The 6,433-nt window shown below is 45.7% G+C and overlaps 1 protein-coding gene across 1 annotated transcript in view; it reads left to right on the forward strand.

The window, feature by feature from the left end:
• The window catches only part of LOC115154787 (rab11 family-interacting protein 4A), a gene marked incomplete in the record, with an annotated part of 103,772 nt that extends 100,148 nt beyond the window's left edge, over window positions 1–3,624 (forward strand). The window contains 1 exon segment of the mRNA XM_029701779.1: window positions 278–3,624.
• Between the last annotated feature and the right edge of the window lie 2,809 nt (window positions 3,625–6,433).

Genomic DNA, 6,433 nt, shown 5'->3' on the forward strand with positions numbered 1-6,433 from the left:
CCCCTCCCCTCCCTCTCCCCTTTCCCTCCCTCTCCCCTTCCCCTCCCCTCCTCCCCTTCCCCTCCCTCTCCCTCCTGTTGTCCTCCTCCTCCCTCTCCTCCAGCTGGTGGATGCTCTGAAGGAACAGGAGTGTGTAAACTTTCGTCTGAGACAGTATATGGATAAAATCATCCTGGCCATTCTGGACCACAACCCCTCTATCCTGGAGATCAAGAGTAACAGTTAAACACACACTCTCACACACACACTCTCACACACACACTCTCACACACACACTGGGGATGGGACAGAACTTAAAACAACTGACAGCTGTCTGTGGTTTACAGCTGAAACTCGCCGTCTACTCCATCTGTCAATCAACTGTTAGATGTCCCGCCTCCTTTATCTATCCCACCAATGATTAACTGTTATTATGTTGCCAAGAAAAGAAACTGATATTGAATGACTCTAACTGGATGATGTTGTGTTGGAGTAGCTATCTGGAGACTAGTAGTATTATCATGGTGTTCACTTTATGATGATGATGATGAGGATGAGGATGATAATGATAATTATTCTAAGTTATACAGACACACTCCCTCTGGGTTCACTAGCTCCAGTATGACTGTCCATTAGCCTCGAATGATGTAATCATTTATTACTGATTCAACAATGGGAATATTTGCAAACAGAGCAGCACTTCTGATTGGCTAGCTGAGCTGTTCAATCACATTCAAAAGTGGGTGAAGGTCGTAGGTGAGCGGATGAGGAAGTAACAGATAGTGTGGGTAGGTTAAGGAAAGGAATGTAAGATCTGATAGCTTGGTAGAGATGGAGTCGTTGGCCATATTGGGGCTGTTGTGATGTTTGATGGCAGGATCCTGTACCAGTCAACAGTGAGGTGTGCAACAGGGACCAACGGGTGTGTCTCAATAGTCACTTCCTCTTCTCGACTTCTCTTTCATCTTCAGTGATAGGATAGGTGGAAGCTGCTCGTCTTCTCTTTCATCTTCAGTGATAGGATAGGTGGAAGCTGCTCGACTTCTCTTTCATCTTCAGTGATAGGATAGGTGGAAGCTGCTCGTCTTCTCTTTCATCTTCAGTGATAGGATAGGTGGAAGCTGCTCGACTTCTCTTTCATCTTCAGTGATAGGATAGGTGGAAGCTGCTCGACTTCTCTTTCATCTTCAGTGATAGGATTGGTGGAAGCTGCTCGACTTCTCTTTCATCTTCAGTGATAGGATAGGTGGAAGCTGCTCGACTTCTCTTTCATCTTCAGTGATAGGATAGGTGGAAGCTGCTCGACTTCTCTTTCATCTTCAGTGATAGGATAGGTGGAAGCTGCTCGACTTCTCTTTCATCTTCAGTGATAGGATAGGTGGAAGCTGCTCGACTTCTCTTTCATCTTCAGTGATAGGATAGGTGGAAGCTGCTCGACTTCTCTTTCATCTTCAGTGATAGGATAGGTGGAAGCTGCTCGACTTCTCTTTCATCTTCAGTGATAGGATAGGTGGAAGCTGCTCGACTTCTTTGGACCAGGACCCAATGACACCCTATTCTCTTTATAGTGCACTACTTTGGACCAGGGCCCAATGACACCCTATTCTCTTTATAGTGCACTACTTTGGACCAGGACCCAATGACACCCTATTCTCTTTATAGTGCACTACTTTGGACCAGGACCCATAGGGATTAGGGTGCCATTAGGGATGCATAGACAGTGTAGGTACTACTAGGAGTATAAGCAGCTTGTTGTGCTATATAGTAATGTATAACCTCCGTGCACGGACTTACGTGTTGATGTAGAAGCACTAGATGAGCGTAGCAGGGAAACGCATTGTATTACGGTCCTCATGTAATTCTACACTGAAAACATAGGGTCCTGTTCAATAGGGATACATTGTTTTCAAACTGAATCGAATGGTACAAGTACTACCTGAACTTGTCCAATAAGAACAAATGTTTTTGTTTTCCGTTGCAAAACGTTTTGCTACCGTGTGCCCTAGTGAACACGACCCACCCTGGACTTGAAAAAGGCCAACAAGAGGTATCAATGTGGTAGTTATTTAGGGGACAAACCTAACTTTCCACTGAAGTCAAACTGTTCACTCAGTCCTGCCTTGATGTCAATGGGAGACGAGGTGAAAATGTTACCTAAATGGAAGTTAGGATTTTGCCTCTAAGAGAATAAGTGTCATGAGTTGTTAGGACAATGTCTATAAAGGTTAAATGTTTATTTTTCATACAGATCTATAAAATGATAAAGGTTGTGGACGGTGTTTTGATCAGACTGGAATGAGGGTAAGGAGATGTCAGAGCATTGGGGGTGAGATCTGTCCATTATCGAGAACAACATGGTAGTCACTATAATCCATGAATCGCCATGACGATAATCCCTGGATCTAGGGTGTATGTGAAGGGGTGGGGCCAGCTCATATATAGAGTGTATAGGTTCTGTAATACCTATAGATTGAGAGAGCTCTTTTCTGTGTATGTCATGATTGTACTGTGCCACCCATACACACACACACACACCACAGTAGCTTGTTGAATTCACTGTACTGTAGATGAATAGATAGCCACAACTTCAGGTCATTGATTTCACCTCGTTAATAACTGATTGTGTCTCTAAAGAAGAGTCTGTGTAGACAGTCAGTGTGATGTCACACTAACACTAGTTTTGCTTCGTTGCACAAATTATACTAATGAGCAGTTTTCTCATGGTTTCTCATGGTTTCTCATGGTTTCTCATGGTTTGTCATGGTTTTTTCATGGTTTCTCATGGTTTGTCATGGTTTCTCATGTCTTATTCAGTTTCTAGTTTTTCTTTGTGCCTTTTGTAAATGAGCAACGAGGTGTCACCATTAGATTGAGGTTATTTTTCTAGTCATGTTTTTTTAGTTTGTCCGTTGGTCATCGTGAGTGAGCTTTTTATATCAGTTTGCTTTCCAACACGTCGCCGTAGCATTTTTCATACATTGTAAAGTTTCTACAGAATGTAGTTAGTTTGTATTGATGTGCCACTGACTCATCCAACCTAATAACTAGTATTTTATAGAGTTTAAAAAAGGAGTTCTATCCTAGAGGTGATGTTCTGTGTGACCTGGAAATGTATAGCACATGTTAATGACGTTGTCGTAGCGACTGTATTTACTATAGGATGACCACCCTGGACTGATAAACAACATCAACAGGCTGAGTCTGGAACTAGGGAATTAGAATCATAGAATCATTATAATTCTGTGTGACTGAAAACAGCCAAGGCTTGAAAAGTCCCATGGTTTAATACTGTGAATCTCAGGCCCTGTTTGAGTACTTTAACAATGCATCCTACCATCATCTTCTCCTTGAGGTAATATAATCACTGATTAGGAAGGGATTGGATAAGTGAATGCATGTTTGCCATCATGTTTACACCTGTCTAAGATGGTCAGATCAGTGATGACTTGGAGGGAGGGAGGATGCATCTGTGAGGTGTTTGAACAGGCCCGTCAGTCTTTAGATAGACATCGTGATGTGTTCACCTCACGCTAAAGATCACTGATGTTGTTCTGCTCATGTACTGTAGGTCTGACAGTGACTTATAGGATGTTGTACAAACTTGAAAATGTAAATAAAATTAATTTGCTTTGGCATGACCAAGGACTGAGTGGCTGTAGTGTTTTATATTACACTTTACCATTTTCCAATGTCTTAATTAAGTGAAATGTAGGCCTATTTTTATAAATGTTACATGTTATGAGTTGGGTGCTAAATGTATGATGTTGGAAATATGGTACTTAACAAGTAATGTACATTTTTAGTGTACTTTGTCTCATTTCATAAATCAGCAGATAATTAGTTCCTCTAAAACTCATAGGCAGTGTTTACATACTATTACATTTTTATATCAATGTTGGCCAGGGATCATCAACTAGATTCAGACGGGTCGGAACATACTAATCATGTGGACTGCAAACTGACTGCAAGAAGCCCAAAGAGGTATAATACATGACTAAACATAATCATTTCAAATCTTATTTCCGTTTGTATTGGATCACATATCTCTCTATTATGCATGGTAATACTTTGGAACAGATTTCCAAATATAAAGTCACTTGGAGCTGATTTGCTGGTGTTTTTGCAGTCTTTTATGTCCAACAATATAAAATAAATAAAAAAATCTCTGAAAATTTGCGGGTCAAATTCCGCCACCAATTGGGGGAATGTAGGCCTTCCCTGCACACCCTAAATAAACTGTCAGTCAATTGTCTTACTGAGAAACGCACTCTGTTGGCCCCCCTGCTGGATATCAGAGTCATTAACATGTCTGTTGGCCCCCCCTGCCGGATATCAGTCATTAACATGTCTGTTGGCCCCCCTGCTGGATATCAGAGTCATTAACATGTCTGTTGGCCCCCCCTGCCGGATATCAGTCATTAACATGTCTGTTGGCCCCCCTGCTGGATATCAGAGTCATTAACATGTCTGTTGGCCCCCCCTGCTGGATATCAGAGTCATTAACATGGCTGTTGGCCCCCCCTGCTGGATATCAGAGTCATTAACATGTCTGTTGGCCCCCCTGCTGGATATCAGAGTCATTAACATGGCTGTTGTAATGCCATCCACAACCACGTCGTGTCGCTGGCGGCACAATTCCAACAGGATTATAATGATCGCGTCGGCGGCCAGCAGTAAATCACAACATACAACTTTTGAATGGTGAAGAGGGTAGCTAGCTGACGGTAAGTGGTAACGACAAGTTAATATCTTATCCTAGATTTGAATCATATAGATACAATCATCACACTACTTTTCTCTGCACTTAATTGATTTTCACAGGTTGACATGCATTGAGTGTAAACTATATCTAGAATTTATCAAGTGATTTTAGCGGACTAACTTAGCTAGCTAACATGGCTTGCTAACGAACCAAACCATGTGGCTGTGTGGCTCACTGTCCGGCTGTATTGTTTTAGACAGAACTTCAGGCCACTATTCAGTACGCAAGCATCTGCCACTGGATTAGCGTGTGTGTGTGTGTGTGTGTGTGTGTGTGTGTGTGTGTGTGTGTGTGTGTGTGTGTGTGTGTGTGTGTGTGTGTGTGTGTGCGCGTGTGTGTGTTCGTTCCAAGGCCATGCCCATGGTGCTCTTCAGAACTTGGGCACGCTACCCAACCTTCATCTACAAGGATGATGAAGATGATGGTAACCTGGAGATAGAGAATGACGAAGAGGAGGAGAGGAGGGGGGTTACCAGGTCCCAGAATCAGCTGGTGGTCTCTGAAGAAGAGAAGGAGGACTGGGAAGCAGAGATTAACAACAGCAGACTATTTTATGGTGAGGATGTTACACACACTTTCTCCCAGTTAGCTACAAGTTTTGTTATTTGGGATATGAAGGAAATCACTTGAAACATAAAAACACCTCTTTCTTCCCTCCACCTCTCCCTCCACCTCTCCCTCCACCTCTCCCCCCTCTTCCCTCCACCTCTCCCCCTCTTCCCTCCACCTCTCCCCCCTCTTCCCTCCACCTCTCCCCCCTCCACCTCTCCCCCTCTTCCCTCCACCTCTCCCCCCTCTTCCCTCCACCTCTCCCCCCTCTTCCCTCCACCTCTCCCCCCTTCCCTCCACCTCTCCCCCTCTTCCCTCCACCTCTCCCCCCTCTTCCCTCCACCTCTCCCCCCTCTTCCCTCCACCTCTCCCCCCTTCCCTCCACCTCTCCCCCCTTCCCTCCACCTCTCCCCCTCTTCCCTCCACCTCTCCCCTCTCTTCCCTCCACCTCTCCCCTCTTCCCTCCACCTCTCCCCTCTCTTCCCTCCACCTCTCCCCTCTCTTCCCTCCACCTCTCCCCTCTCTTCCCTCCACCTCTCCCCCTCTTCCCTCCACCTCTCCCCTCTCTTCCCTCCACCTCTCCCCTCTCTTCCCTCCACCTCTCCCCCCCTCTTCCCTCCACCTCTCCCCTCTCTTCCCTCCACCTCTCCCCCCTCTTCCCTCCACCTCTCCCTCCTCTCTTCCCTCCACCTCTCCCTCCTCTCTTTCCTCCACCTCTCCCCCCTCTTCCCTCCACCGCTCCCCCCTCCCCCTCCCTCGCTCTCCTCACCTCTCCCTGTAGCCCCAGAGGACCTGTTGAGCCCAGGTGTTGTCCATCCCTCCCAGTCCCACCCTAGCAGTGTGCCCTCTCCCTGGCCAGTCCAGGTACACTACCACTACACCCCCTCGGTGCACCATACCCCTCCTGTCCTCTGGGGGTGCCACTGGGAGCATACTGCTGCACTCACCACCACCACGGCCGACCAGTTTGAAGATGCAGAAGAAGAATGAAGCTCTTGGGGAAATCTGTTCTACCTGATAGTTAATATCACCCACCTGGTGTCCCAGGTCTAAATCAGTCCTACCTGATAGTTAATATCACCCACCTGATGTCCCAGGTCTAAATCAGTCCTACCTGATAGTTAATATCACCCACCTGATGTC

The sequence above is a fragment of the Salmo trutta genome, chromosome 1 (assembly GCF_901001165.1).
Source record: "Salmo trutta chromosome 1, fSalTru1.1, whole genome shotgun sequence".
Lineage (NCBI taxonomy): Eukaryota > Metazoa > Chordata > Actinopteri > Salmoniformes > Salmonidae > Salmo > Salmo trutta.